Source organism: Mus pahari, unplaced genomic scaffold (genome assembly GCF_900095145.1).
Source record: "Mus pahari unplaced genomic scaffold, PAHARI_EIJ_v1.1 scaffold_12688_1, whole genome shotgun sequence".
Taxonomy (NCBI): Eukaryota; Metazoa; Chordata; class Mammalia; order Rodentia; family Muridae; genus Mus; species Mus pahari.
Window position 1 is genome coordinate 4,613 of NW_018392709.1, and position 7,596 is coordinate 12,208.

A 7,596-nucleotide genomic window follows, 5' to 3' on the forward strand; every position below is an offset into this window, starting at 1 on the left:
CCATTTGCCCAACAATTTCATAAATTCATTGTTTTTAATAGCTGAGTAGTATTCCATTGTGTAAATGTACTACATTTTCTGTATCCATTCCTCTTTTGAGGGACATCTGGGTACTTTCCAGCTTCTGGCTATTACAAAAAAGGTTGCTGTGAACATATTGGAGCATGTGTCCTAATTACCAGTTGGAACATCTTCTGGGTATATGACCTAGAGAGGTATTACTGGATCTTCTGGTAGTACTATGTCCAATTTTCTGAGGAACTGCCAGAGTGATTTTCAAAATGGTTTTATAAGCTTGCTATTCCACCAGCAATGGAAGAATATTACTCTTTCTCCATATCCTCGCCAGAATCTACTGTCACCTGAATTATTAATCTTAGCCATACTGTGTGGTGTGATACAGCATCTCAAGATTGTTTTGATTTGCACTTCCCTGATGATTAAGGATGTTGAACATTTTTTCAGGTGTCTCTAGTCATTCATATTCCTCAGTTGAGAATTTTTTCTTTAGTTCTGTACCACATTTTTTAATGGGGTTATTTGAATTTCTGGAGTCCAGCTTCATGAGCTCTTTGTATATATTGGATAATAGTCCTCTGTCAGATTTAGGATTGGTAAAAACCTTTCCCAATCTGTGGGTGGCCTTTTTGTATTATTGCCAGTGTCTTTTGCCTTACAGAAGCTTTGCCATTTTATTAGGTTCCATTTGTCAATTCTTGATTTTACGGCACAAGCTATTGCTGTTCTGTTTAGGAAATTTTTCCCTGTGCCCACATTTTTGAGGCTTTTCCCCACTTTCTCCTCTATAAATTTAAGTGTCTCTGGTTTTATATGGATGTCTTTGATCCACTTAGACTTGAGCTTTTACAAGGAGATAAGACTGGATCAATTCTCATTCTTCTACATGATAACCGCCAGTTGTGCCAGCACCATTTTTTGAAAATGCTCATTTTTCCACTAGATGGTTTTAGCTCCCTTGTTAAAGATCAAGTGACCATAGGTGTGTGGGTTCATTTCTGGGTCTTCAATTCTATTCCATTGATCTATTTGTCTGTCTCTGTACCAGTACCATGCAGTTTTTTTTCACAATTGCTCTGTAGTACAGCTTAAGGTCAGGCATGGTGATTCCTTTTTGCTATCCTAGGTTGTATATTATTCCAGATGAAATTGCAAATTGCCCTTTCTAAATCGTTGAAGAATTGAGTTAGTCTTTTCATGGGGATTGCATTGAATCTGTAGATTGTTTTGGAAAGATGTCCATTTTGACTATGTTAATCCTGCCAATCCATGAGGATCAGAGATCTTTCCATCCTCTGAGATCTTCTTCAATTTCTTTCTTCAGAGACTTGAAGTTCTTATTATACAAATCTTTCACTTCCTTAGTTAGAGTCACACCAAGGTATTTTATATTATTTGTGACTATTGTGAAGGGTGTTTTTTCCCTAATTTCTTTCTCAGCCAGTTTATCCTTTGTGTAGAGGAATCCTACTGATTTGTTTGAGTTAATTTTATATCCAGCTACTGCACTGAAGCTGTTTATCAGGTTTAGGAATTCTCTGGTGGACTTTTAAGGGTCACTTATATATACCTTCATATCATCTGTAAATAATGTTATTTTGAATTCTTCCTTTCCAGTTTGTATCTCCTTGATGTTCGTTTGTCGTTCAATTGCTCTGGCTAGAACTTCAAGTACTATATTTAATAGGTAGGGAGAAAGTAGGCAGCTTTGTCTAGTCCCTGATTTTAGTGGGATTGATTTTTGTTTCTCTCCATTTATGTTGATGTTGGCTATTGGATTACTGTAGATTGATTTTATTATGTTTAGGTAGGGACCTTGAATTCCTGATCTTTTCAAGACTTTTATCATGAAGGTGTGTTGGATTTTGACGAAAGCTTTCTCAGCATCTAACGAGATGATCATGTGTTTTTTGGTTTTGAGTTTGTTTATATAGTGGATTATGTTGATGTGTTTCCATATATTAAACCATCCCTGGATCCCTGGGATGAAGCCTACTTGGTCATGATGAATGATAATTTTGATGTTTTCTAGGATTCGGTTTTTGATGATTTTATTAATATTTTTGCATCAATATTCATAAGGTTAATTGGTCTGAAGTTCTCTTTCTTTGTTGGATCTTTCTGGGGTTTAAGTATCAGAGTAATTGTCGATTCATGGAATAAATTGGGTACAGAACCTTCTGCTTTTATTTTGTGGAATAGTTTGAGGAGAGTTGGAATTAGGTCTTCTTTGAAGGTCTGATAGAACTCTGCACTAAACCCATCTGGNCCTGGGCTTTTTTTTTGGTTGGGAGACTATTGATGACTGCTTCTATATCTTTATCAGAAATGAGACTGTTAAGATCTTTAATCTGATCCTGATATAACTTTGGTATCTAATATCTGTCTAGGAACAAAAGCGAAATAAATATTTATTTGTGGGTGCAACAATGGCCTCACCCAACACTTTACCAACCAGAAAAAAAGAAATGCATATGTACTCAAAGCTAAGGCCCTAGTGCACTTGGAAGTTCCCAATGAATACCCCATACTAAGCACATGAAGTCATCTGAGAGTCCTGAACAGAAAGCTGCTCTCCAGTGTGGATCAGAGTCTGTCACACAGCAGGAATGATGACATCAGCAGGCTTTCACAAAGATGAGCTTTTACATGGGCACCCACACAAAGAAATGGACCACCTCTCCCAATATCCTACAGTAGTGTTGAGAACAGTCTTCTTCATCCCTTATTCTCTCTCAGTGCAACATGCAGCTCCCTCAGTTGACGGTGATAACATGTGAGACTCTCAGGGTTTGACAAATTGATATGTTGTTGTATGGCTACCTGTCTGACCGAAGGCTCCTCACAGTCCTGGGAAGAAGGGTTCCTTTGTAGTACAGAGACAGGGATATATCAATACATTGGAGAAAGACAAGTTGGCTATGAATAGTAAGTTGGTTTCCTCTGAAAGCAGTGCATCCAGAAGAGAACCAGAAAAGAACATTTTGAGTGAGAATGGTTTGCAGAAGGTATTGAATATCTTAAGGAGAGGACCTTGATCTTAGCCAGGGAAGACCTATAAGAGAAAACCTTTTAGCAGTGGCTCTGCTCTCAACAGGTACCATGAAACTTTACATGCTCCCTCTGATCATGTGTGCAGTTGCCAGTGAAGGGGAAGGAACAGTGACTGCAACCAGGCCAGGGACCTTGGTCATTGACTGTATGGAGTAGTAATGTCTAGAGCAGGTTAAAGAGAGTAGTGGTATATGTGGTTATTACTTTGATGGACAGTGTTGGAGTTCTCTCTCTCTCTCTCTCTCTCTCTCTCTCTCTCTCTCTCTCTCTCTCTCTCTCTCTCTCATGTTGTTTCTTTCAGACTCCCTAAACCTCTCTCCTTGCTGTAAATCTCTGATCTCCATCTCATGAGCTTGGATGGTTGACATCTGCCTTGCAGCACTTGCACAGAGATATATTTTAACATGCAGAAGCTAGCTTAACTTGATCTCCACAAGAATAGGTTACCAATCATGGAATGTTTCTTTCTTTGTCTGTCTTCTCATGCCCTACCAACATGAGGGAGCCTTCCTGAACCTCGCTGGCACAGCCTGCAGGTTCTGTGATTGTCTTTCCAAATTCACCTCACAAAAGCAAGTCTGCTGATCAATGCCACTAAACCTCAGTGTGACCTCTCTTTCACCCTACATGATCATGGAATTTTACCTCCCCAGTTATAGGGAGGTGATCTGTGTTAGCCCTGACATCTATTCTGGATTGCAAGGCACAGTTTGACAGGAAACAACCAAGGTTTGTTTTATAGAATGGGAAATACAGAAGACATCGTTTGCTCTTGGAACTGAGCATATCTTNTTCATGGAGAAAAGTCAACTCTGCCTGACATAGAGTCACTGGGGTCAATGTTTGCTTGGTCACCTCGAACTTGCTGCTATTTGTGAGCAAAGGTGTGACTCCTATGATCCCATCCATGAGTGATGACCGGACTTTGCCCTCCATCACTGATGCCTCCCATCTGCAGATCTTCCAGTCCTTCTTTTGTTTTACTTCCAGTGTTTCACCTTCNTTTGTTTCCATGGATGAGGAGACTCCTTTGGGTAACACAGCATTTTGTAGCAATCAGCCATGCCTTGGGGAAGCAGTTCCAAGTCACAAATTGAAAGGACAATGAGCCTTAGTTACAGAATGCAAAAATGAAGGTCAGCCAAAATGAAGACCAAAATAGTCTTCACAGGCCAATTNATGGGTTGGTCAAGGAAGATTCCATACCAAATTGAGGACATCAAATTGAGCATGTGGGCCAATGATCAGTAATGTGAAAANTCAGAGATCGTTGACCTCCCAGAGTACAAGTTCTTGTAAGCCCATAATATTCTTCCCTGCAGATGTATGGGAGCATTGCTCTGAAAAATGGCTATCACTGTCCATACACTGCAGAAGAGTTTCCTTTGGGATGGGGGGAATCCATGGGATTCCACATTCCTCATGAGCTGTCAGAAGAGAGAATACTGCAGCTGTGCCAGAGATGATGTTGATGTACACTGCCCTGTGCTAAGCTCTCTGGACAGGTATCATCTCATGCAACCCTCAGAAAAAGCATTGAGGTGGCCCCACTTTGAAGAGGAGGGACAGACAAAGTGAGTTGAATAATCATGAGCTTTCTTTCTTCTTTTCTCTTTTCTTCTCTTCTCATCTCTTGTAACAGTCTGGATTTTCCTGGATGCATACACCACTGCTTGCTCTTGCCCAGTTATTCCAAAAGCCTCCACTTTCACTTTTCCTCCTGGTGCCAGGGCTCAGTGTGGCCCCCAGCTCAGACTAGACACCCATGGATCCACTGCAGAAATGGGATCCAATGTCAATTTCCTTGCCCTTATGCATTGTCACTGTGACGAGCTCCCAAGAAGCCTCTGCAGCCCCTCAGCCTTCTTCTTCAGAAAACCTAATCATGGTTCTCAGCATCTTGAGCATCAGCCACGCCCCTGCTCAGGTGTCCCTGTCTCTCTGTCAGAGGGGCTGTTCCAGCAGCAGGACCAGGAGATGAAGGCCCTGTGGCAGTATTGCTGGGAGACGCAGGGCTTTCCTCAGAGGAAGAAAGTCTTCCTGAGGCATTTGAGACACTGGCACCGGGATCACATGGCACCTTACCTGCTTGAAAGGGATGTCAGAGGATTTCCCTCAGGTGATAAAGCTCAGAATCAGCTTCAATATCAGGGTCATGTGCAGAATATTGCTGGGATGAGTGGGCAGAGGAATGCAACCCCCCAACCCTCCTTCCTGGTAAATACCATGTATCAGGTCTCAGTGGTCTTACCCTCAGCCTGGGAGCCAACAGACTTGTCCCCATGCCAGAGCAGCCTCTGTAGCAGCAGGAGTCAGAGGACATGTGCCAGATTGAGAGGCAGCAGGAAAGCCTGAAGATGGTACAGATGATTCTCAAGTAGAGGATGTAAGAAGGCTGAGGTGCTAACTCACAGAGGATACGTGTAAAAATGCATTTAGAAGGTGCTGCATTGCTGTCTCGGGGGCATGGACTCCTCTGAGGTCAAGGCAGTCCACTGCCACTGGATGAGTCCCAACACTAGTGCTATGAAGTAATTTGTCCTTGGAAAGATCTCAACTATCCTGCCTGTCTTTTAGCATGCCTTTTTGGATGTGGTGCTACGTGATAGCCTATACAGAAAAAAAAATGTGTACCAGTGATTCCCAAATGTGTGTGACGTGATTCATACACTGAGAGTCTTTACTTTGTTTTTCTTAACCTCAACACCTCCTTCAACTTCTTGTTAAAAGGAACCAATAACATATGTGTGTGTGTGTTTGTATATCTGTGTGTGTATGTGATATATATATATATATATATATATATATATATATATATATATATATGACATAAACCCCATGTCTTCTTGATATCAGTTTCTTGAGTGCCCCCACAACAAAGATTATTATATACATTGAGGTGCATGTGCTGCATAGTAGAGAAAGAGATTCACTTGCAGCTTCCCGAAATTAAAGCCAGGGAATGCAGGCCTAAGGCAGCAACTCAATGTACTGTTAATGGTAAGACATCCATTGGTGTGAACCTACATGGAAGAAGAAAAGTTGTCCTCCTTAACCACACCGAATGGTGGGTCTCTGGAGGAAAATCCCATGTGGTCACTCAATTGTGGTCATAGCAGAAGTCGACTTGAGATTGCAGAACTGTGTGTCATTCCCCTTCCCACATTTACTCTCTGGCTCTTCATCTCACTAATATTACATTTTAAAGACACCAAGGCAGGTCAGGAAAGCCATAGTTTCATTTAGANGAGGAGGCAAAGAGATGAGAAGCTCCATTGTGCCTGCTGGGAGCAGCATTGGCACTCTAGGACTGTACTGAAGGCAGGTTTGGAGGACATCATTAAGGCCTNAGAAATTGGTGATATATGATGAATATTTATAGGGACTTACATTGCAAAACACATTTTCCCAGAATGGCATTATATATAACCATGGCATGAGAATACAATAATACTGACTGAAATCTGGGCAGGTCTATGCAGCTGTCCCTCAAATGTTCCCTTAGTGGTCAGTGGCCAGCAGTGGAAAGAGCTCTATAAAAGTCTATTGGTGGTAGTATTTGTGATGTGTGTGGTATTTTTTTCTGATAAAGATCATGTTAACCAATGAGATCAGCTGGAAATGCAGAAATTTACCCCTAGGTGAATTGACAAGAAGGACAGCCTTTTACCTGCCTGTATACCACGTGGGGTTTGGGGGAGCAGGGTTGACTTGGTCAGCTTAGGAATTGGCCATTGCTCCAGTTTGCTGTGTAACAACCATTTTGCAGTGGGAACCAGAAAGCCATGTGTATTTAAAGGGAACCTGCTCTTAACCTACAGGCTTATTTTATCTTGTTACTTCTTAGTGGACTGAATTGAAATCCTGTNTAAGCTCTTCACCATAATTCAGGAACAGTACCCACTACATAATTTCTGAATGACAGAGGGGGCTGGAGGAAGCTGAGAAATACATTCCTGACAGCCATAATTTTGTGGGTGATAACTGTGTGGGTGAAGACATCCTAGCAGGATAACCCTTCTGCCTGGCCATTTAGCCACAAGAAAGAGTCTCTTGTGTACTAGGTAACAGGGGAATAACTCTGAGACATGTCACTTACTGTAGTGTTTGTCATCCTTCATCCTCATATGTCTTTTGACCTGCAGACTCTGTACAGGGCACCATCTATATCTCTGTCTGACCAGAGTGGTGCAACAGGATGTATAAATGCATTTTAACTTTACCGACATAAAAGCAATTTGCTTTTTTTTAAAGGATGTGTGGTCCTCTGATTGTACCAGATGTCATGAAATTCCCTGTTCCAGTGAGTGCCTGGCTCCTGTAGTTAATGTTAAATGGGAAGTCATAGCATGGTCCTGCCAGAGATTGTGAGAGGTAAAGAAACTGGGCAGTGATCTCCCCTTTAATTCTGGAGACAAGTGTTTTGTGTTACATATTGTGAATTTAGTAACACATTGTCTGAGCCATGCTAGTGACTGTGACAAGTTAAATTTCCATTCCACTTAAGTTTGCTTGGTCACTTTG

At 41.6% G+C, this 7,596-nt stretch overlaps 1 pseudogene; it reads left to right on the top strand.

Annotated features, from left to right (window-relative positions):
- The first annotated feature begins 4,837 nt into the window (after positions 1 to 4,837).
- Positions 4,838 to 5,453, top strand: LOC110315150 (annotated as a pseudogene).
- The last annotated feature ends 2,143 nt before the right edge of the window (positions 5,454 to 7,596 follow it).